General features: G+C 39.0%; 2 protein-coding genes and 1 pseudogene across 5 annotated transcripts in view; 1 reads left to right on the top strand and 2 right to left on the bottom strand.

Moving 5' to 3' along the window:
• The window catches only part of LOC105205507 (E3 UFM1-protein ligase 1 homolog), an 80912-nt gene that overhangs the window by 21033 nt on the left and 34380 nt on the right, over positions 1 to 25499 (top strand). The window lies entirely within an intron of this gene.
• LOC120357822 lies at positions 11773 to 18106 on the bottom strand (annotated as a pseudogene).
• Positions 20449 to 25499, bottom strand: part of LOC105204306 (transmembrane protein 170A) — a 57400-nt gene continuing 52349 nt past the window's right edge. For 3 of the 4 annotated variants that reach the window (XR_005574826.1, XR_005574828.1, XR_005574829.1), the window contains 2 exons: positions 20896 to 20995; positions 20451 to 20768 (listed from right to left, as the gene is read on the bottom strand). The gene's annotated coding sequence lies outside the window, so the exon portion shown is untranslated. Of the gene's footprint in view, positions 20769 to 20895; positions 20996 to 25499 lie in introns of all 4 variants that reach the window. The other variant, XR_005574833.1, reaches the window with a different exon arrangement.

The following is a 25499-nucleotide window of genomic DNA, read 5'->3' as shown; positions in this document are numbered from 1 at the left end:
TTTTTTCAACAAGTTACACTGAGACCATAGTGTAACACAGTGTCCAACACGTGTTCTAGCAGTGACACGGTGTTACACTACTTGACACGACAAAAATCTAAGTATTAGCGTGCAATGCACATCAATGCTATCAACGTTTATAAAAGTTAGATAGTTATACTAAAATAAAAATATAATATATAACAATATAGTATTAGGCGTTAAACTTAATTTTTGCCGTTTTTTTGTCTATAAAATCGATTTGTTTTGAAGGGAAGATGAATGAATACCTTAATCAAAGTAATTTCCTTTATTTTCTACTACTTTCTCCTATCTCTGGCAACAAGGCAATTCCACGACGGTAGAACGCGGTATCTCTTGAGGCGAACCAATCATCCACCCATTTTTGGACTTCGTTATAACTGGAGAAGTGTGTGTCCGTAAGTGCGTGTTGCATTGATTGGAAGAGATGGTAATTTGACGGTGCCAAGTCTGGAGAGTACGCTGGGTGCGGCAGAACTTTCCATTCAAGCCCGCGAAGTACCTGCTTTACGCTTTTCGCGACATGCGATCAAGCGTTATTATGCAACAAAATGACTTTGCATTGATTTTTGACTACGGATGATCTTTTTTGCATCAATACGTCACTCAATCGGTATAATTGCTGTTGGTAGCGATCAGCTGTAACGGTTTCATTTGGACCTAAGAGTTCATAATACAGCATACCTTTCTGGTCCCACTAAACGCACAGCAAGGTCTTATGCCCATGAATATTCCTCTTCGGCGTTGAAGCGGATGGTTGGCCGGGGTCCACCTATGATTTTTTCCGCTTGGGATTATCAAAATAAATCCATTTTTCATCGCCAGTCACGATGCGCCATAAAAAACTTTTTTCTTTGCCTGGCAAGCAAAGAAGTCGCAATAGTCAAACGATTCAAAATGGCATTTTCTGACAACTCATGTGGTAACCATTTCTCTTATGAATTTTTTCCATGGCATACAAGCGTTTTGAAACCGCCATTGGAGTAACGTTTAACTGTTCTGACAACTCTAAAAGCGTTTGGGTTGGATTCTCATCAAATAATTCTTGTAGCTCGACATCTTCAAATTTTTTCGGCTGTCTTGGACGTTCTTTGTCTCTCACATCAAAATGACCGTTTCGGAAGCATTCAAACCAAACTGTACATGTTTTTTCCGATGGAATTTCATCACTATACATTTCGGATAAGCGATACGCTTCAGCTGTGGTTTTCTTGAGGTCGAAGTAATGAAGAAGCACATATCGGAAAAACAGCTCATCGTGATTCATTTTCAGTCGATCGGAAAATGTCTTTGGCGTCGAGAAATCTAATCTATGAAGATTGAATCACTTTCAGCGATGTCTAAACTGCAAAAGACATATGACTTCATCGTTGAAACTCGCCAGCGTTGGAGCCAGCATGCTCTAGTAGCGAGCGGCAGGAATTAAGTTTAACACCTAATAGATTATAATGAAAATAAATGTTTTTATGATAAGAATGATATTGTTTTTTAATTAATTGTTGCAGTTAATTTGTAACGTTTAAAGCTATATGTTTATTTTATAAAACTAAATATTAATAATTATCTTTGAATATTTTATAATAACAAATTATGCTAACAATTATAATCTTTAAAAAAAATTTTGTTCTGTTATTTTATAAATAGAAGTCTATAATCATTTGTAGTAATAAAGTAACTATTTTACATAAATAATATTTTATTTACATAAAATTTAATTTTTATTTATAAATTTTTAAATATATGAAATATAAATCCTGTTCAAGTTACGATTAATTTAACTTATAACTAAAGTTTTGTAACATAACTTTTTATAAAGCCTATGGATTTTTGACTTATAAGAATCAAAGTACTAATTTAAACATAAATTCTGAAAAATTTGTTTCTCCTAAAAGATGATTTTATTATAGATGCATTTAATACTTCTAAAAATAAAAATGGAAGATTATAATGCACTCTTGTGTAACACTGTAAAACTAAACTGCGTTTCAACAAGTACTTTACACAATATAACACAATGTAACACAACATGTCCTAGCTGGAAAACAGCCCTTTGCCATTTTTTTTCATACTCTGATATTTTGAAATCATTCTTGAATGAATTCCAAAAACAGATAAACTAATAGCTTTTTTTTATATTCTTCTATAACAAGTATAGTAAAAGATTTTATGTTTGTCGAAAGTAAAATTTTGAAAATACGAGGTGTGATCAAAAAATAAGGTGACTTTTTGAATTTTGCGCGCTCTGTACACTCTAATTTCAAAATTTTTTTTTTTGTGTTGGTACACTCGTCACGATCATATGTTCACAGTTTTGACTATATAGCATGTGTTGTTTTTATGTGAGAGGCATAAAGGTTAGACTCGTGTTTGCGTGCTCGGCGATTTTTTGCTGTTGAAAATAATGGAGCAGAGAGTTTGTATTAATTTTTGTGTAAAAAATGGTATTAAGTGTTTAAAAACTCTTGAAATGTTGACAGTAGCGTACGGTGAGTCAACTTTGAGCAAAAAAAATGTTTATAAATGGTATAAGTTATTCCAAGAGGGCCGAGAAAATGTTAACGATGAACCTCGCTCTGGAAGTCCCAGCACGTCAAAAACCGACGAAAATATTTAGGAAGTGAAAGAAAAATTGTGTTGAAAAATCGTCGAATCACGATTAGAGAAATAGCTGATGATCTTAACATATCGTTTGGCTCATGCCAATCAATTTTAATGGATGTTTTGGGTATGACATGTGTGTCAGCGAAATTCGTTCCAAAACTGTTTAATTTTGATCAGAAGCAGCATCGCATGAACATCGCCCAAGACATGTTGAACGACGTCAATGATGATCCTGATCTGCTCAAAAGGGTTATAACTGGTGACGAAACATGGGTATATGGTTATGACGTCGAAACCAAAGCCCAATCATCCCAGTGGAAGAGCCCAGGAGAGCCAAGACCGAAAAAGGCACGCCAAGTTCGTTCGAATGTGAAGGTGTTGCTCACAGTTTTCTTTGATTACCATGGCGTTGTACATCAAGAATTCCTACCACGAGGTCGTACGGTAAACAAGGAGTATTACCTTGAGGTTATGCGGCGTTTGCGTGAATCAATAAGAAAAAAACGTCCGGAAGTGTGGAAAGAAAATTCATGGATTCTGCACCATGATAATGCACCTGCGCACACGTCGTTACTAGTGAGTACTTTTTTGGCCAAAAACAATACTATCATCATGCCTCAGCCACCGCATTCACCAGACTTGGCCCCCTGCGACTTTTTTCTCTTCCCAAAATTGAAAAGGCCTATAAAAGGACGAAGATTTGCGATGATTGAGAAGATTAAGGCTGCATCGCTGGAGGAGCTCAAGGCAATACCCAAAAGTGCATTTCAGAAATGTTTTGACGACTGGAAAAAGCGCTGGCACAAATGCATTGTATCAGAGGGGGATTATTTTGAAGGGGATAACATAATTTTGGATGAATGAATATTTTTTTATAAAAATGAAAAGTCACCTTTTTGATCACACCTCTTATAAAAGATTGAAAAAATTAATCTTAACAATAATAATTGTTGAGAGAGCGTTACCAGTAAATAAAAGATTGAAATAGAAAATTAAAGCAATTGATCAATTGTTGCACAAAGACGGGTATATAATGCAGTCGAAGCTGCAGGTTTAAAGTTTAAATTAATAAAAAAAATGATTAAATAAATTTTAATACTAACAAAATCATCTGGTTTTATACGACTTTATATTTTGTGACTTACAAGGAAAGGGACAGAGGTGTCCCCCTTCGATTTTAACGAGCCTTTAATGTGTTGTAGTATAGATGAAAATAAGAGACATATTTTTTTATACGTACCAATACTTATTTTTAGGGGAAACACTTTTTTGAAAGAAATTGATTTTTTTTTAAGCGTATATCGTTGAAACTATAAGAGGTAGAAAAAAATGTTCTAATTAAGAGTTAAATGGCTTGAAGAGTACTTTATAACAGTGATTAAAAAAAAATTTTTTTTAATACTTTCTTTCACCATCTACCTATTTTTTTCAAAATTTTTATTTGTTTTTATAAGCAAAATAAAACTTATTTTATTACGAATTTAATGGTATATGACAAAGTTACGATGCGACATTTCCATTTTCCAAAAATAATTAAAAATCACCCTATAACACATGGTACGCGCACCCGTCCATGTACTATGGAAGTGTTTCCCTACGATTTTGACGAGCCTTTAATATGTTGTAGTACAGATAAAGATAAGGGACACGTATTGTTTTATACATGCTTAATCTCATTTTTAGCGGGCAAAACACTCCTTTGAAAAAAATTGAGTTTTTCTTTTGAAGCGTATATTGTAGAAACTATAATATAAGAGAATGTTCTGGTAGAAAGTTAAATGGTTTGAAGAGTATTTTATAACAATGATAATAAAGTTTAAAAAAATATTTTTTAATACTTTTCCCATCGTCTTTTTATTTATTTTAAAACTTTTATTTTTTGTTATAAGCAAAATAAAGCTTGATTTATTACGAATTTAATGGTATATTATAAATTAATGTTGCAACATTTCTATTTTCCAAAAATTATTAACCCGTTGGGTCACACGTCCAAATAATAACATAACGGTCACATGAGGTCCACTGGACTTTCCTGTACCAAATCAGTTGCTGTTTGCTGGCTTTTTGATATTTTGTCGCAAAAATTTTACCCATGATAAAAAACATACCTTCAGATCTGTTTTTTATCATCCAATAATTTTTTTAAAATTACATTTTAACATAATGAAAAAATTAAAATAAAAGAAAACTGCAAATTTGACTTTTTACGAAAATATTTATAAAATTTTTAATTGTTGAGGTAATTTTACAAAAATTTAAGGATGTATTTTCGAGATAGTATACTTTCAGATCAATTTAACATAATGAAAAAATTTAAATAAAAAAACTGCACAATCTGACTTTACAGAATTATTCATAAAATTTTTAATTTTTGAAATAATTCAACAAAAATTTACGGGTGTATTTTCAAGATAGTATTGTAACGATTTCGTTTTGCGTACGGACGATGTTCTGTTGGAGATGAGAGCGCGAGGGATCGCACAGAGACAGAATTAATTTGGACACGATAATATGAGAAAATATGTACAAGATTTATTATGAACGATAACTGTTGAATGATTCTAGAAAGATGAACTGTTGAGTGATTCTAGAAAGAAAATAATTCAAAATAGTAGTTCGACTAATTTACAGAAGATAATATAAAGCATAATAGAATACAAAAGACAGACGATAGAAAAGACGGTAATCGGAAACTAGGACAACGCGTGGAAACTATTTACAGCTGGCGATTTAAATCTAAGAGAAACAAGTAGGTGCTTGTGTTGACAAAGTCATGACGCGCGGTTGCTCCGGTACGTGCGTACTTGGCGATTCGCATTGTTCGGCGACAGCTGAGCAATTTGCGAGTTGCGTATACAACGTGAAACAATACTCAACTTTCAACGTTAAAATCGTTATTGTCATATACAGAGTGTTTGATAATGGTTGTGTCAGCGTTTTACCGTCAGAGATGACTTACCGATATGAACTTGTAGTTTATTAAACGCTTCTTAGATGATAGCTACTTCGGTCGAGCGCGCGAACGCGGAGCAGAACCGAGTGACACGTACAAGCGCTAGGTGACAATTTTTCTCAGATTCTTTTTGTATAATTTTTCAGAACATCCGTATAATTTTTTATGAAACGTTATAAAATCTAAAAAGTTACAAAAGTGTTGTTAAAAAATTGTGAGATGAGAAATCTCAGAATATTTCAGAATTTACAAGTATGAAAAGTTCTAAAAGAAGATGTAGACTTTTTAAGTATTTCTAATAAGGAAGGTTTGTTAACCCGGAAATTCAAAAAAATCTGAAATTTGGTGTATACATAGAGGAGTCCATCCGTAACACAAAAATATTTTTTGTTTGTGCCTAATTTCAGTTTAAGGGGGTAAAACACCTTTTTAAAAAAAATTGGTTTTTTTCTTTTCAAGCGAATATTGTCGAAACTATAAGAGATAGAAAAAAATGTTTTGAATAAAAGTTGAATGGTTCGAAGAGTACTTTATAACAATAATTTAAAAAAAATTTTTTTTGTTATTATTTAACAAAATATCCCCACCACCCAAAGTTTTTTTAATTTTTAAAATTTTTTTTAGCCAAATTAAAGCTTATTTTTATACGAATCCAACCTTATATAATAAAGTGTCATTCTTATGTACCATTCTTGAAAAATAATAAACTCATATACGAGGTGTGATCAAAAAGTAAGGTGACTTTTCATTTTTATAAAAAAATATTCATTCATCCAAAATTATGTTATCCCATTCAAAATAATCCCCCTCTGATACAATGCATTTGTGCCAGCGCTTTTTCCAGTCGTCAAAACATTTCTGAAATGCACTTTTGGGTATTGCCTTGAGCTCCTCCAGCGATGCAGCCTTAATCTTCTCAATCGTCGCAAATCTTCGTCCTTTCATAGGCCTTTTCAATTTTGGGAAGAGGAAAAAGTCGCAGGAGGCCAAGTCTGGTGAATACGGTGGCTCAGGCATGATGATAGTATTGTTTTTGGCCAAAAAAGTATTCACTAGTAACAACGTGTGCGCAGGTACATTATCATGGTGCAGAATCCATGAATTTTCTTTCCACACTTCCGGACGTTTTTTTCTTATTGATTCACGCAAACGCATAACCTCAAGGTAATACTCCTTGTTTACCGTACGACCTTGTGGTAGGAATTCTTGATGCACAACGCCATGGTAATCAAAGAAAACTGTGAGCAAAACCTTCACATTCGAACGAACTTGGCGTGCCTTTTTCGGTCTTGGCTCTCCTGGGCTCTTCCACTGGGATGATTGGGCTTTGGTTTCGACATCATAACCATATACCAATGTTTTGTCACCAGTTATAACCCTTTTGAGCAGATCAGGATCATCATTGACGTCGTTCAACATGTCTTGGGCGATGTTCATGCGATGCTGCTTCTGATCAAAATTAAACAGTTTTGGAACGAATTTCGCTGACACACATGTCATACCCAAAACATCCATTAAAATTGATTGGCATGAGCCAAACGATATGTTAAGATCATCAGCTATTTCTCTAATCGTGATTCGACGATTTTTCAACACAATTTTTCTTTCACTTCCTGAATATTTTCGTCGGTTTTTGACGTGCTGGGACTTCCAGAGCGAGGTTCATCGTTAACATTTTCTCGGCCCTCTTGGAATAACTTATACCATTTATAAACATTTTTTTTGCTCAAAGTTGACTCACCGTACGCTACTGTCAACATTTCAAGAGTTTTTAAACACTTAATACCATTTTTTACACAAAAATTAATACAAACTCTCTGCTCCATTATTTTCAACAGCAAAAAATCGCCGAGCACGCAAACACGAGTCTAACCTTTATGCCTCTCACATAAAAACAACACATGCTATATAGTCAAAACTGTGAACATATGATCGTGACGAGTGTATCAACACAAAAAAAAAATTTTGAAATTAGAGTGTACAGAGCGCGCGAAATTCAAAAAGTCACCTTACTTTTCGATCACACCTCGTATGCACGCTATACGCACCCTATTCATGCGCTCGATTTTTCCCGCTCATTGCGTATTACGCGAAAGAGCGTTAAAGACAAATGAGTAAAGACAAAGAATATTAAAATAAGAGTTTTAATAATAATAATTGAAATAATAAAATAATGAGTTTTTTGAACTTGACTGCTAAAATTAGTCAAATATCTTTGGCGATGTCAAAGTATGTACGTAATACTTTGTACAATTAAAAACGAGTTATGAATAGAGAAATTATTATTTTTGCAAAATATCGTTTATTTATGCACTATTATGCTATTTTATTACATTATTATGCACGATAAATAAAATTTTTCTTGGAACTCTATTTTCTAACGTTTAAAAACATAGAATCACTTTGATGTCTAGATTAAAAACAAACTCGATTTGTTTTCGCTTTGCGTGTCATTTGGCGCGAGACGCGACCGCGCCTCTTAATTTTGCATACCGCACGGTAAATAAGATATTGTCTGGAACTCTATTTTTCAACGTGTAATAGCGCAGTCACATTGATAACTAGACTGTATTTTGCATACCAGATGATAAATAAGATTAGATATAGAGATTTCTTGGAAATCTATTTTCTAACGTTTAAGCTATTTGCGCAAAATCTATTCGCGCGGTAAATAAATTTATGTAATTGCGTCTTTTGAGTCATAAATATGTCGGAGGAAGTATTATTTCCAGTTTCATTTGCGACGTCAATCAGTTACCATTCTGTTGAAAAGTTAGTTATCATTACTTGGCAGAAATTTCTTTAAAATGACGCAGTTTAATGTAGCAAACGTAATAAACATGTTAGCTACTACGTTTCAAATGCGAGTATAACACACACACTTATAACAATGGAAATTGAAGTACATGACGAAATTAAAAGTATTTTACAAAAAGCTCAGGACACACGTTCAGTAATATTGATGGATCACGATTACGTGCTTGATTTTGACGATCTATTGGAGCCACATACCACGCAAGTTGTAGAATATATTACGCCTGAAAAAAAAGAAGAAGATGAAAGCAGTTTCGAACTTGAACAGTGCATTGTTGATGATAAAGGAGGCGTAGTCTACTACAGTTATAAGAGAAATGCTGTGGAGTTTTGGAAAAGTGGAAAAAAAGGCCTGTAGAACTTTACGTGCAGTACAACACAAATTCCGTGAGGTTAAATCTTATCAGCAACTATACAGGTGGGAGACAAGTATAGCAAAAGGTGGAACAAATGCAGATAAATTTTTATTTATTACGGAATATGTACTGCACAAATTTCAAGAAGCTTGTGATAGAAAATCTATCATTCATGATATGAATTTAAGATTATGGGCCTTGGAGGCAAAGGATCAAGTGGATCTACCCGAATTCAGGACAAGTAAATCGTGAATTTGGAAGTTTAAAAAAGTACACCGAATTGTTTCTCGAAAAATCACCGCATTCTGAACGCAATTTACATTTAAAGATAGAGACAATATACAAAATGTCGCAAAAGAATTTGTTACAACTATAAAAGCTAATATCCCAGCTGTAGGACCAGAAAAAATTTATAACGCAGACGAAAGTGGCTTCAACCTTGAAATACATTCTGGGCGGACATTAGCGAAATCAGGAGAGAAAATAATTGAGGCATCAGTTCAAAGTATATCTTCAACAACACATAGTTATACCATTATGCTACTTATCTCGGCAAGTGGAAATTTTCTTTCACCACTGTACATCGTTTTGAAGGAGTCTACAGGAACGTTTGGACCAAGGGTGGAAGAAACTCTATTTCGTCCAGTTAACACATACATTCAGGCTTCCAAATCAGGAAAACTCACTGCAGAAAATTTCAAAACTTGGTTCACCGAAGTATATCTACCGAATACTGGTCGTAAAAGCATACTTTTACTTGACTCATGGACGGGACACTGTCCGTTAGAATCAGTTAGAGCAACATATACCACAAGGTAAAGAAGTTACATTTTTCACTATTCCCAAAAAGACAACGGATATTATTCAACTCTTAGATGTGTTCGGTTTCCGAATTTGGAAAAATTTTGTGCGAACATTTTCGGATAATGTAATTCTTCAAGAGGAAGATATTAATTTGCACTCCCGTAATGAAATAATTAAATTACAATCTTTAACACTTAATCATTTTTCTTCTCCTAGATTCAAAAATCTTTTCAAATATTTGTGGTATAAAAGCGGATATGTGGAAACGCGTCCCAAACATTTTTAAAATCCCGTGGAATTTTGTTATTTTAAAACTGAAAAGCATGTAACGATACGCCCCTCCACCGTCCGTGCGCTTCCGTTCCGTCCACCGAACAACGAATGCCGAGTGCAACCGGGGACCACGTGCGCGCACGACCGAACTTCACCGTGCGACCACGCGGCGACACGCGCGCCGATCGTGGCGTTCCGTAACGCTCCCACTCCGGCTCAGCCAACCGAGCGCGCGGATTGGCTTGCTCAGCCGCGCGTTCGGATATATAAGCCGGCAGTGGGAACGCACAAGGCAGATCCGTCCGACTATCCGACCCGTCCACAGACCGAGCATTCTCGATCGCTTCCTTAAGACGAGCATTCTCGTCGCACTCCGATATCCTCGACGGGCATGCCCGTCGCTATCCTCGGCCGAGTATCCTCAACCAGTCGACTCTGCTATTCTCGACGAGCATTCTCGTCATCATCACCGGCCGAGCATTCTCGACCAATCACGTCCGAGATCCTCGACGACCTTTTCGTCATTATCACCGGCCGAGCATTCTCGACCAATCACCGTCGTCCTCGAATACCTTCACTGCCGCACCGACGAATTTCGTAATCTATCCATCGGCAAGGCATAAGCAACCTGTCGATCGAGCGCCCCACTTGCAAGGGGCGCGCTCGGGCGAATCGCGGCGGCGACCGCGCCGGCAACGACCCGCACTTACGCACGCGCTTACACCACCGCGTTAGTCACTCCCGCCGCGCCACGCGACTCCCCGACCGTACGGGCGTACAGCCTGCATAGCTCACCGCGTAGTTAGGCTACATCTGTAAATAAATAGTTAAGTTCTTCCGTCTAGATGTAAGCCGCGTTTTCTGAAGTCATTCCGCCGCAATCCGATATCGGCGATTGGCTGGGCACCGACAAGCTCTTTTTATTTTTGATATCTCTAGTTTCGTTATCTCTTTTATTTTCTCTCATGTTCATTTTGTCAACTCTTTAGCAATTGTTATTTTTAATAAATCATTCTCTATCTTTTGCTACGTAAAACATTGAGTATAATCATTACGGACACCTGACCAACTGACGAGCCTTATCCGGTCCGATCCCGAAGTTCCCGCACCGCACCGAACCGACCGAAACCGCGTACCGTTACAAGCATATACCTAAATGTAGTATTTGTGGAAAAGCCGCTTTTATGCGCTGTGCATGGTGTGGCGAGTATTTATGTTTTAAACATTTTTATGAAGATTATCATTACTGTAAAAAATATAATCCGTAATTTTTATAGTACTACCGTTTTGTACTAGATAACTCTTGCAGGATACGATTAAACAACAAAGCATGTACAATTGCTTACAAGTTACAAACAAATAAATAGAAGTCAATAAGAATATAAATTACACAGGAAAAATTTCTATATACAATTATTCATAACTGCATATGTGTATATATATATATATATATATATATATTTATATAAATTTTTTTCCAGGTAAAAAATATTTTTATTTTTTATTTGTTTGTATCGTATACCCTTCTAGAGTTATCTAATACAAAACGCAGACTATTGTACAAGAATTACGGATTATATTTGTTGTTTAAAATAATGCATACTTATAATTATATATATTTTAATATATGTAGGCATATTTTGTATGTAATCATATATAATTATATATAAATATATATGAAAACTATATGATAGTTACACATAATTTTCTGTAATTATTATACATATACAATTGTTAAAAATGTAAAAGGTAAAATATTTAAAGTGTGTAGAAATGTATATTGGTAGAAAATAGGGAGATAAAGAATAGGTAGCGAACGCATAGAATTGTGTGGATGGATGCATGGATTTTAGAGTAATATTGTAAACTAATATAAGACCCCTTCTTGGTAATCTTTTGTAAGCTGAAGAGAAATATATATCTATCTACATATGCAACTGTAAGCAAATATAATAATAATAATATATATTTATTGATCCCCTTAGGGCTACAATCTTTCAAATGCGATACAACCCTTAACCTATGCTTAAACGCTACCTTAAGACTATTTTAACCTATATTAAACCTAAAGCGCCCGCCACATACACACACACGCCCAGGACCTCCGCTTCCGTTGCAAGCCAACTGTGCCATCTTGCCTTCCTTTCTTTTGACATTCTATAACAGCATTCTCAGGCTTCCCATTCATTCATTCCCACTTTCATTCCTTACACACATCCATACTTCCGCCCCCCACTCACTCCCTCTCATCCCTCCCCCTCCTTCGCTCCCTCTCATTCCTCTCCCCCCTCCCCATATCCCCTGTCCGACCCCTCTTCCTTCCCTCCCGCCCCTCCCCTCTCCCTCTCCAACTCTCTCATCCATTTTTCTCCCTCTCCCTTCTCCCCCAGAATCCAACTAAATACCTCTTGCCAACTCTCCCCTCCCCTCTCCCTCCAGCTTCTGCATTCCTCCCACACATGCTCCCATGATTCTATCCCTCCTCCACACAGCCTGCATCCCTTCTCCTCCGCCCCTCCCCAATACATCCTTTCTCTTATCTCGTTCCCTAATCTGAACCTCGCTACCTTCCTCCATCTACTCTCTCCCCAGCCCTTCTTCAGGTATTCCGGCAGGCCTTTGCCCTTTACCTCCCCATACCACCTATTGTACCTGGAGCTTCTTATTCTCTCCCACCTCTCCCTCTCCTGCATCTCTCTCTCCTTCCTCTCGACTTCCTCCCACACCCCTTCACCCTCCTCCTCCCATCTTCCCGCTCTTCCCGCCCCCACTCCTCTTTCCTGAAAGAACTCCCTTTTCTCCTCTTCCCAGTTTGACCAAACCCTCTGCTTTTCTGCTCTCCCTCTTATCTCCATCAAGCACCTCCTTGCCAAGTCCCCTCCCCTCCCCTCCTCTAACCTTTTCTCAAAGCCCCACGCCCTCCTCGCCGCCCTGCTCCTCATCATCTCCCTCTGTAGCTCCTCTCTCACCAAATAACCCGGCGTCCTCCCCTCCACCCCTAACACCCATCTCAAGAATCTCTCGTGCACCCTCTCTATTCCTTCTCTCTCTTTCCACCCCCACACCTCTGCTCCATAACCCATCACTGTCCATACCAACCTATCGAACAACCATACCCTCCTGCCCCAATCTTTACCAAATCTCTTCCCAATCCCCCATACCTGTCCCATCGCGCTTGCTGCCTTTCTTATCCTTTCTCTTAAATGTGCTTCCTGCCCCCCGTTTGTCTGTATCCTGTATCCCAGATAATCAAACTCCTTCACTTCCTCTAACCCCCTTCCCTTCCATCTCCATCTCACTCTCTTCCATCTCCCTCCCCCTTTCCTAAATCTCATCACCTTCGTTTTTCCCGCGTTCACCTCCAGCCCCTTCCTGTCCATATAGCACTCTAACCTCTCTATCATACTCCTCATTTCTCCTTCTTCCTCCGCCAACAGGACGATATCGTCCGCGTACATTAAGGAGTATATCCTCTCTTCTCCCAATACTACCCCTCCCCATCTCACCTTCCTCATCTCTTCTTCCAAGTCCGCCAACACTAGGTTGAACAGCATAGGACTGAGTGGACAACCCTGCCTCACCCCCCTTGCTGTCCAAAAACTTCCCCCTTCTTCGTCCCCCACCCTCACCCTACACCTTGTTTCCCTTAGTAACTCCTCCACTCTCTCCACCAGTCCCGCCCTCACTCCTCTCCCCCTCATTGCCCCTATAACCGTTTCCCTGTTTACGGAGTCAAATGCCGCCTTCAGGTCCACGAACAGAGCCACTAACCTATCCTATTCTTTTTCCCCAGTTGCCTGTTTATGAGAAAGTTCAGGACATATATATTGTCCATAGTCCCTTTTCCTTTCCTAAACCCTACCTGCCCCTTCTGGAGCATCTTTCCCTCTTCTGTTTCCACTTCCAACCTCCCCGCTAATACCGCCGCGTATATCTTATATAACGTCGGCATTAGTGTCAACCCTATATACTCATTTACCCTTTCCCCTTCCCCCCTCTTAACTATAGGGACTATTACCCCTTCTTTCCACACCTCCGGCCACCCCTCCCCCCTCCACACCCTATTGCATGTCCCCCATACCCAGTCTATTACCCTCTCCCCCCCGTACCAACATACCTCATTGAGTATCCTGTCCATTCCCACCGCCTTCCCATCCTTCAGTTTTCCAATCACTCTCACTATTTCCTCCCTTCCTATGTCTTCTTCCCCTTCCGACCTGATCCCTCCCCCCCTTCCCAACACCACCCTTTCTTCCACCCCTCCCAATAACTCCCTGAAATACTCCTCCCATTCTGCCATCTCTATATCCTTGCTTACCTGCTTCCTCCTCTTCCTTTCTCTCCTCACCACTTCCCAGACTTGCCCTTCCCTTTTCGCTTCCTCCACCACCCTTTCCCATCTCCTATTTTCCTCTGCCTTCTTCCTCTCACATAGTTCCTTGTATACTTTCTTCTTACCCCTATATTCCTCCCCACCTCCTTCTCTCCTTCTCCAGTCTCTCAACTCTCTCCTGATCTCTCTCTTCGCAGTCCTGCATTCCTCGTCCCACCACCCCTCCTTTCTCTCTCTTTCCTTCTCTCTCACCGTCTCCTCCACCTCCCTCAGCGCCTCCCTCACTTTGCTCCCCACCGCCGCCAAATCCTCCTCAATTCCCCCCCCTCCCCTCTCCACCTCCCCTAACCTTTCTTTAAACCTCTCTTTCCCCTCCTTGTTCCATATCCCCCTACTAATTCTATTCCTCTTCCCCCTACCCTTCCTTAACCCCCTTTCCTCTTCCTTCAACCATACTACCAATGGCTGGTGATCTGATTATACGTCGTCCCCCACCTCCATCCTACTAATTTCTTTATCCTCCTCCCTCACTATCACATAGTCGATCACCGTCTCTCCTTTTCCCCCCGCGTATGTCCACTCCCCTCCCTCGTCTCCCTTTATCCCTTCGTTCAAGATAATCCAGCCCCTTTCCTCTATAAAATCTACCAGCTTCTTCCCTTACCCATTTATTTTCTTATCCTTCGATTGCCTTCTTTCCTCTCTGTCTTCTCCCTCCAGCCCTACCCCTCCCCCTCTCTCCCCTGTCCTTGCATTGAAATCCCCACCAATTATTACCCTCGTATCCTGACCTCTTTCTTCCATCCACTCCTTCAATTCCTCCAGCTTTCCCTCCATGTCTCCGTTCACATACACCCCCACCACTCTCCATCTCGTCTTTCCGCACTTCATCTCATCTACTACGATCCCCTCCCTCTCTTCTCCACTTTCCTCCCCCCCCCTCCTACCACCAACTCCTTCCTGACCCCCATCAGCATTCCCCCCGTCGCCCACCCCTTTTTTTTTCTTCTTCTCGCCTCTTGGCACTTCCACACATACCCCCTCGGCAGCTTACCCCTCACCCACCCCTGCGCCTTTCTTTCTACCCACGTCTCCATCAACACTATGACATCCCACCTCTCCAAGCCTCTCCAAAATTCCTCGTCCTTTCTCCGCAGCCCTGCCACGTTCCAAAACGCCATTTTCACCCCCTTGCCGTCTCCCTCTCCCTGCTGCGCTCCCCCCTCCCCCAGCCTCTCGCCCTCTGCCTTTCTCATCCCTCTCCTAAGTCCTCCCCCCTTCTCCTCTACTTGACCCTCTCCTTTTCTTCCCCCGATCCTCCTATCTTTCTCTCGTTACCTCTCCACTTTCTTCCCGTCTTATCCTTCAACCCCTCTTCTTCCTCATCCCAGAACCACCATACCCCGTTAACCGTCATTCTGTTATCTCCCGCCCATACTCTGGCCCCTCTCTTTTCCTCCTCCCTCGCCACCTCCCTGATCCTCCACCTCACTTGCCTTTCCTTCCACGTCAGGTCGTCCTCTATCCACACCTTGTCTCCCCTCAGTCCACCCTTCTTTTTCATTACCTCCCTTTTCTCGCCTTCTGTCCTGAAACTCACTACCGCAAACCCCCCCTGCTCCTCTCGCCCGGTTTTCATCTCCCTCACTTCCTCCACCTTAACCTCCGCCCCCACTCGCTTTAGTATCTCCTCAACTTTACATTTCACGTCCTTCCCCTCTGCTTTGTATCCCTTTATCACCACTCTCCTCCTTCTTTCCTTCCTATCCCTCTCTTCCCACATCTCCTCCATCTTCCTTACTCTCTTTTCTAGCCCTCCATCTCCCCCTCCTCCCTCGCCTCCTCTTCCGCCCTCCTCCAATTTCCCTACCCTCCGCTCTAGATCTCCCACTCCTTTCCCTCCCTCTCCTAACCTCATGCTTTCTTCCAATTTCTTCTCTAAGTCTCCTACTCTTTTCTCTATCTTCTCCCTCTCTCTCCTCTACTCCTCCTCTCTCCTTTTCGCCTCCTCTAGCTCCCCCATAATCAGTTTCATTCTCTCCTCCATCCTCTCCTCTAGCCTCTCCTCCCATCTCTCCCACCTTCCCATCATCTCCTCCATCCATCTCTTCATTGCTCCCATCATCTCCGACTGTCTCCCGTCCCCTTCCCGCACCGGCGATCTCGACGTCTTTTTACTCCTCTGAAAAGCGTCCCCTACCTCCCTCCCGTCCTCCCCCTCCCCTCCTACCTCTATGTCTCTTTTCCTCTTCCACATCTCCAACCCCCCTGCCGTACTCCCGCTGCGTCTTCTCCCTCCACCTTTCAACAACATCCCCTTTTCTGTCGCCACGTCTTCCTTCACTCCTTTCTCCATTTTTTCTTCCCTCCTCCCTCTTCGTTCCAGTGATGAGCCTAATAGTTAATTATCTCCGTAGCTATTCGTGATGATTACACAATTTGTCTGTGCTTGCAGCCCGATTATCTGATACTTTAGGTAATATAATATAAATTGTTTTGCAGAAAAAACGAAAATTAAAATAAAAATAAAAATAAACTGATTAACTATCCTCTCATTTATTATTATTACTTATTACTTATTATTTCATATAGTTATTTTGCTTTTGTTACCTAATTTGTTCCAAACTGTATAGTCATAATTCTGCGATTTGCTTGTGTAACGGTCTGTTCAATGCTTCGACTCTCTTACCGCTTTCCGCTCTCTTCCTTCTCAAGTCGCCTCTCTCTCTCTCTCTACTGCCTACTCTCTGGCCGTGGCCGTGCGCGCGCCTCTCCGTTCGTGCCACACCGTTCGCCTGCTCTCTTGCCTCTTCTGCCTCTGTGCCCCGCGCTCGCGCTCGCGCATTCCTTTCCCCCTTCCCCTTCCTCCTCTCTTCTTCACTATTCTCTCCACCACTCCTAACCTCACTCTTGCTGTTCTCTCGCTCTACACTCTCTCTCTCTCTCTCATTCACTCCACCCGATCTCTCTCCCCTCACTCACTCCACCTTTCTGTCCCTCTCACTTTCTTTCCACGCACTCCGCTCTCTCCTTCCACTCCCCGCATACACTCCACGCCTGTAAACCCAAAACCTTCTAATCGCAGTCTACTACTCTTGCTCGCTCCGGAAACGGAAGTCCCTGTAAGCAAATATGTATGGTTACATAAAAATACGTAAAATTATATATTTTAACGTTGAAAAGTAGAATTTCACCTTTTTTATCGTGCGGTTTGCATAATAGTGTAATAAAATAACATTGAAGTAATGTATGTTGCTATTATTATGCTTCGTCAATGATATATTTTAAATACTTTCATCTTTTATGTCGTCGTCAGTATACATATAATATTGTCGTGCTTAAATAATTGAAAGCTATGTGAAATGTATGTTAATAATAATTAAATATCTCTGTTTGAAACCATTTGAATAATGAAGCTGCTAAACAGACTTTAAATATTTGATGAATTATACTGATTTTTCTTTCATTTATAAGATATATCACAAAAAATGATTATAAAAAGTGTGAAAAGGGGTGTGGAGATTTTCATATAAATTTACGAAGAATAAAAAATTAATTTTAAGGGTTGGTAGGAGTAACTTGAACAACACGAATATTTTTATTCTTATCTATACTTAATTGCGTAGAGCAAAAGAAAACGAGATGCAACTTCCGTTTAAACATTTTCTTATACGTGTCACTATTCTCGGTAGTTATTTTGCTGAAAATAAAATGTACATTTTCTTCAAGAAGTGATTTCATCCCCTAAAGATGTAATTTGGTAAAAGCAAAAAATAATTTTGTGAACTATTCTACTTACACACAATATTTTTAAAAATTTACTGAATTTCTGAGTTGCCTAATATTCGTCAATAAAATACATTGACCATTGCAATCAACTGTTCTACAGTTAAAATTAAATAAACGATATTTTGCAAAAATTATAATTTCTTTATTTATAATTTGTTTTTAATTGTACAAAGTATTACGTACATACTTTGACATCGCCAAAGATATTTGACTGATTTTAGCAGTCGAGTTCAAAAAACTCATTATTATTTTATTATTTCAATTATTATTATTAAAAAAAACTCTTATTTTAATATTTTTTGTACTGTACTCATTTGTCTTTAACGCTCTTTCGCGTAATACGCGATGAGCGGGAAAAATTGAGCGCACGAATAGGGTGCGTATAGCGTGCATATATTATTTTTAGGAGTTTATTATTTTTCAAGAATGTTACATAAGAATGACACTTTATTATATATGGTTAGATTCGTATAAAGATAAGCTTTAATTTGGCTGAAAAAAAAATTTTTTAATAAAAAAAAACGGATGGTGGAAATATTTTGTTAAACAATAACAAAAAAAATTTTTTTTTAATTGTTGTAAAGTACTCTTTGAACTATTCAACTTTTGTTCAGAACATTTTTTTCTATCTTATAGTTTCGGCAATATTCGCTTGGGAAGAAAAAAACCGATTTTTTTTAAAAGGGTGTTTTACCTCCTTAAACTAAAATTGGGCACAAACAAAAAATATTTTTGTGTTACGGATGGATGTCCTCTATGTGTACACCAAATTTCAGATTTTTTTTAATTTTCGGGTTTGCAAACCTTCCTTGTAAGTATTTCCGAAAAATGTTCCAATTTGTATAAAATTTATGAGAATAACTTTAACTAGGGATGTTTTCGAGAAAAATATGAAAAATTTCTTATAATTATGGAATTGTTCTGAGAAGTTATACATTTTTTAATTTTTTGTTGGAAAAATGTAAGAAAATATTAGACAATCTGAAGAATTTTACATAATTTTACATGTGATCATTCTGAGGAATTATGAGGTTTCTTATTTCATATTTTTTTGCAAAAGTGTGAAAAAATATTAGATAATCTGATAGATTTTTCATAATTTCTAATAGGATCGTTCTGATCGAGATAATACATTTTATGTTTTTGTGAAAAAATTTGAGACAAATTTTTCACAAGTTCACATAATTACTTACGAATTGTTGATATAAGAAATTATGAGAAATTTTATAGAAAATGATGAGAAAAGCTTTTACCAGGGAAAACTGTGCATACTTCGTTATTACTCATTTACATTTATTACTCAGATTACTACTCTCATTTATTAATCAGATTAATAAATAAAAGTAGTAAATAGAAACGTAGAATAAAACATTAAATACATTTCATATCTATACAATTTTTATTACACTTTCTTAATACTTGTAATCCTTTGTATTTAAATATTACTTTTGAAGTATTTTTAATTTAATTAAAGAACTTCAGAAATAATATTAAAATGTAATGAAAAATAATGAAAGCTAAAAATAATAACGTGGATTTCCACACCACCTTTGAGGTTCCACGATTGGCGCGTTAGGTTTCTTTAAAGTGGACCTTCGCGTAGAGCGATATTATACTACATTTTAGACCTACTTTTTAGTACATAAAGCTTAAATAGATATATTGATGTCATATTGCGTAAGAGCACACGCAGATGAAAAGTTACATCTATGTGTGATCGTGCGCAACATGACAACAATTTATCATGTTTTTAAAGCAAGTGCTCGAAATGATTCCCTTCTCTCTCCTCACAAAGTTGAGCCCTTTTCAAGATTGCTTCGCAAACCCGGCGCAAGATCTGTGGACTTATTGCACGGCAACAATTCTGTCCTTCAGATCTTGAACGCTTTCGGATCGCGTTGCATACACCTGCTGTTTAACATGAGCCCACAGAAAAAAATTTAGCGTTGTAAGTATATGCTTGCTTCATCCAGTAAGAATTCTCAGTGGTCCAGTAATGCATATTATGGCGGTTGACATTGCCGTTATTATGGAAAACACATTCATTCAAAAATAGAATGTGCTTGGAAAAATAATAATTTTCCTCAATTGCATCAAGGAACCACTGACAATATCTCAATCTGTGAGCTTCATCATTAATATGCAGCTCTTGAGTCAGGATTACTTTGTAGGGATAGAAGCAAACCGATTTCAAAGCTTTATGTACCGTACGCAAGCAAATTTGGGCAATAGATTCGTGTTCAGTATGCAAAAGTCTATAAAAATTATTTACAATTAGTCTCTACAAAAAAAATGTTTATTTTTGTAGGTTAATGTAATTGGTATGTGCACATCTTATCTATATTAATATCTAATCTCTAGTAATGATAAAAAAATGTTTGTAGGCCGCTCTTACATAAAGATTTTTATCGTATAAACTTGTAGCGATCTCGCTTTGCGCACGGATGATGGTCGACCGGAAACGAGGGCGCGAAGGGTCGCAGAAACAATTAAACTCGGACTTTAGTTGGAGTAAAAAAATAAGCGTTTATTATAATAAATGAGAACTGAATCTGAAGTGTGAATATATACAAATAACACGCATTGATGAGACGATAGATATCCCTGGTGAAAGTTTACGAAAGATTTGGATAGGAAAATTTCAATCTATCTGAATTCATTTTAGTTCTAAATCTGTATCTGAATGAGTCAGTTTTATACCAAGTGAATCCATGTTATACCGAGTGAATCCATGAATAATAGGAATAGCATCCCATTGAATCTGTCGTAATCCGAAGTCGGCGGAAAGAGTCCAGTCCGACTAAATCCGATTTAAACCGGATGCCTGATAAGAATATTATATCATTACATAATTTTAATAAACAAAACAATATTTTTACAACATTTTAAAAAACTTTTTTTGCAACGAAAAAAATTTTCCAAAAAAATTTTTCTCTGGAACCTAATCCAACCATTTTTCGAAAATTTCCAAACGGTCTCCCATCTAAGTCGCGACTCCGGTGAACGTTGCTTGACTTCTGTGATCGCCGCGAACTGATCCCTTGTGATGACCTGAGAACATTTTATGCTGTTACCTGTACATAACTGATAGATCAGGTCAATATACATGGTTTGTTCGTAAAGTAATAAGACTGGCTGTTGCGCGACGCTCCAGTCGCCAGCAGCGCGTTTCCTGCAGGTGGGATGGGGGGTCTAAATTAAGCAACGCACTAAGCGACAGCCACGTCCGATCTCTGATGTAGTGAGAATCACGTGTGGCGCAAAAGCTATTTTTGAAATTTTGTCACGGCAGAAAAATGAATCATTTGCTAGAGCAGCGATACGTGATTAAATTTTGCTTTTACTTGCAAAACCGCTTCTGATTGCCTTGATTAATGTGGCTTACAAAGACGATGTCCTGTTAAGGGTTCAGGTTTTCCGATGGTTCAATGAGTTCAAGAAAGGAGACGGGAGACCGTTAAAGACATGGAGCAATCTGGACGCCCTTCAACGAGTGGTTTGGATGAAAATGTGGCCAAAGTACAGGCACATTTTTGTCCAAACTACTTGTTGAAGGGCGTCCAGATCGCTCCATGTCTTCAACAGTCTCGCGTCCGTTCTTGAACTCACTAAATCACTGGAAAACCTGAGCCCTTGACAGGACATTGTCTTTGTAAGCCACATTAATCAAGACAATTGGAAGCGGTGTTGCCAAAGTGAAAGTAAAATTATCACGTATCGCTACTCCAACAAATGCTTCATTTTTCTGTCGTGACGAAAATTCAAAAACAGCTTTTGCGCCACACGTGATCCTCACTACGTCAGAGCTTGGACGCGGTTGTCGTCTGGTGCGTTGCTTAGTTTAGACTCCCCATCACAAATCCCACCTGCAGGAAACGCGCTGCTGGCGACTGGAGCATCGCGCGACGATCAATCTTATTATTGTACAGTGAAACCATGTTATTAAAAGGAAAAACATGTATAATTAAAGCATATTATTTATATCGATATCTATAAAATTATATATATTTTGGAATTATTTGGATTGAAAAAATTAGAAAGCTTGTTTTAGATTGTTGTCGAATTTGTTCTAATTGAACCTTGAGAAACTGCACGGATTAACCTTTGTAGAAAAATACTACTGAGCACTACCACTATATTACTGCGACATTGTAACATTATTACTCTCCTGTAGTGCAGTAGTGCTCAATCATTTTCTACAAGGGAAGAAGGATTGAAAACCTTGTTTGAACTATCCTCGCATTTGTTTGGATTGAATTTACGAATTGAGAAGGCTGAAAGTTTTTCCGGATAAGTTTCTGAATCAGTCGGATTGGATGCACGGATTGAAAAAGTTCGAAAGTTTATTTCGGACTTATTCAGATTAAACCTCGAAAAACCGCATTGATTAAGAAGGATTGAAAATCTTGTTCAGGCGAGCCTCGGATTCGTGGAGTCCAATCCTTTGGATTGGACTCACAGATTAAGAAGGATTGAAAGAGATTATTAGAATAAGCCTCAGATTTATTTGGATTGGATTTAATGATTAAGAAGGATTGAATGACTGCTTCGGATTTATTCGAATTAAAATGGTAAAGGATATACAGATTGAAATTGATTTCCTAATGTATTATGGATTCAATAGGATCGAATTTGGAGTTGATGAACGGATTGAAAAGGGTTACAAATTTGATTTGGATGATCTCGGTTTAGAATGGACATTTTGGAGCAAACGACAAATGATTGGATTCGATAAATTTATATGAATCAAGTTTCTGAATCCGCGAAGAAGGTATTGAATTTTATAGAAACTGAACACATTGAATCCGTTTCCTATATCTTTAGTTAAATATAATTCATTGCATTTTTTTCACGTGGATTATCCAAATGGAATCTACGTGAGCAAAACAATATTTTTGTAATATTTTTAAAAACAATTTTCATTTAAAAAATTTTATTTTTTAGAAATTTTTTTCGGAAATTTCCAAACGGTACCCATCCAAGTCGCGACTTCGGTGAATGTTGCTTGATCTCCGTGATCGCTGCGAACTGATTTCTCATGATGACCTGTAAACACTTTATGCTGATATGTATATATAACTGGTAGATCAAGTCAATATACGTTATCGAAAAAATGAAATATGTATAATTAAAGCACATTATTTATATAAACAAATATAAAATTATAGTTTTTTTTACTAATTTTGCAAATGCAGAATACCATCTGGAATAACTTTTTTGTTATTTGTTTAAATAAGAATGCAATTAAAAAATATGTATCAATATAAAATAATAATTAAATATGAAAAAATTTTTATTAAAAAAACAATTAAAAAATTTTGTTTGCTTATTGGAATGTAGATCGAGATTTCTTCATATATAAATTTATTTGGTCTATTGAGATGAATATTTATGTTTCTCAACAATACATAATGCACACAGAACTACAAGACCGCATGCCTTTTTCTAGACGTCTTAAAGTCAACATTTGAAGGACATCTGCAGACGTGTATGCAAAGTCGACTTGTAGTCAACTCTGAAAGCCTGACTTAAAAAAGTCAACTTACAATCGAAATATGGAGGGTTGTGCTGTTAGGGTAGTTAAATATAATTCATTACATTGTACATTGAATATGATACCAAAAGTAAATGGCCAATCCACAATTACGGATTCAAATGAATGGACGCACGTTTATTGCATTAAATATTGAATATGACACCAAAAGCAAATGACTAATCCACAATTACAAATTTAAACGATTTGATCGCACGTTTATTGCATTGTACATTGAATATGATACCAAAAGCAAATAATTAATTCACAATTACGGATTTAAATGAATTGGTTGCACGTTTTATTTTTATGTACATTGAATGAGATACAGAAAGCAAATAGCCAATCCGTAATTATTGATTCAAATGGATTACGGATAGAAAACGGATTCAAAAAATCTAAAAACTTGATTCAATTTTGTTCCATTTAATAATCCTAAATAATTTCCAATTATTTCTCGTTTACTGGGAATTGTTTGTAAAAGTTTGGAAAAGCTCGTATTAAAATCTTATCCGAAACTTTTACCGGGGACGAGAATAACGACAAGGATATACATGATGACAGAGACAGACGCGGATACACAATAGAAAATGGACGGACGATATTTACAAGGCGGCGAGACGGATTTTGCCGAATTTTGCGTGGTCTTTCCCCGAATCGACAGATGCGGAATTTCTCGGGAGACACGGCCTTGGAATGTCCGGCTCGTTTGGGCGAACAATAGTTCGTTGACACGGCGCGGCGCAGAGCGCGGTGGGATTGCGGCACGGTACACGGATCCGTGTATCGGTGTTCGATTCGCGCGGCCCGTCACGAGGCGGTTAATACCGCAGAGGTAAACACCGCCTGGCACTACCTCACGCCAAGTGCGCTTGGTGGAGGCACGGAGCTCCGTATCTCCTTACGCGTGGCAGTGCCAAACTTGAGATGCGGTCGAGGGGATGCCTACTGTCAAGTGACTTGACGGGATTCAAGCTCTCTTGAGTCCGTTGTGGCGGCGAGGCTGGCGGAACGGATCGAATCGGTGTCGGAGCGCTGCAAAGCCAAATATCTTGGCGGAGACCAAGACGCTTAATCTCAAATCTCTACTTGGGTGTCTTTCTCGCGGCAAGCCGGTTGGAAGCGGAGAGGAGTCACGTTTTGTTGAGATGTGGCCTTTTATACCCAAGAGTCGAGAGGAGGAGATGTGCGGAGATCGGTCGGAAACGGTACAGAGGCAGCATCCCCCGCTACTCAATCTCGGGTATTTAGAGACGGAGCGAGAGCGCGTACGTACGGAGATATTCGACGCGCGGATGCGTTCAAACGCTTGCTTGCTAGAAATCTGGTAAATTTGTAACAAATCGTCTTTCCGCTCCCCCCTCGGACCGTCCACCGTATCAGGCTGTCCGGCTGAACAACCGCCGGGCAGCGAGAAACCGGCGCACAGCGCCAATAAGACTTTGAAACCGGCGTAGCGCGCGAACACGCATCCGCGCGTCGAGGAGATCTCCGCGTGCACGCGCTCGACGTAACCGAAGTGGCGGTCGCTGACCGATCTCGAGCGGCAGGGATTACCCCTCCGTTACCGCACCGTTCCGTACCCCCGCACCGTCCCTGCCCTCGAGACTCGACTATATAAGCGCCGCCGCTTCTACAGTCGAGGCTTCTTTTCCATCCGCTTTCCGTCCGCAAAAGAAGTATTTCCGAGCGCTAGCCAGGAGTTAAGAGAGCTTGGCGACTAGCCGTCCGCCTCCTAGACCGACCAACCGACGGGCTCAAGTTAATCTTGGGCTCCACCGAGAGATCCTGGTAGTCGGAACATCTCCGATTCCTTTTTCCTACTCGGCATCGACTTACGATTCGGGGTATGGAGTTCCGCGCCTCCACCAAGTGATCTTGGCGTGAGTCGATCGCCACCGCCGCACCAACATCGCGGTATTAACCGCAGCGCATCGCGACCGCTCCGAATCGCGTACGGCTGTACCGCGCGCGCGACGTCTTCGGCCGTGGCCACGGCCTTCGGCAAGGTTACGACACGAA

The sequence above is a fragment of the Solenopsis invicta genome, chromosome 5, assembly GCF_016802725.1.
Source record: "Solenopsis invicta isolate M01_SB chromosome 5, UNIL_Sinv_3.0, whole genome shotgun sequence".
In the NCBI taxonomy this organism is placed as follows: Eukaryota; Metazoa; Arthropoda; class Insecta; order Hymenoptera; family Formicidae; genus Solenopsis; species Solenopsis invicta.
Note: the sequence above shows the minus strand (reverse complement) of the source record. Positions and strands in the feature narration are given on the sequence as shown.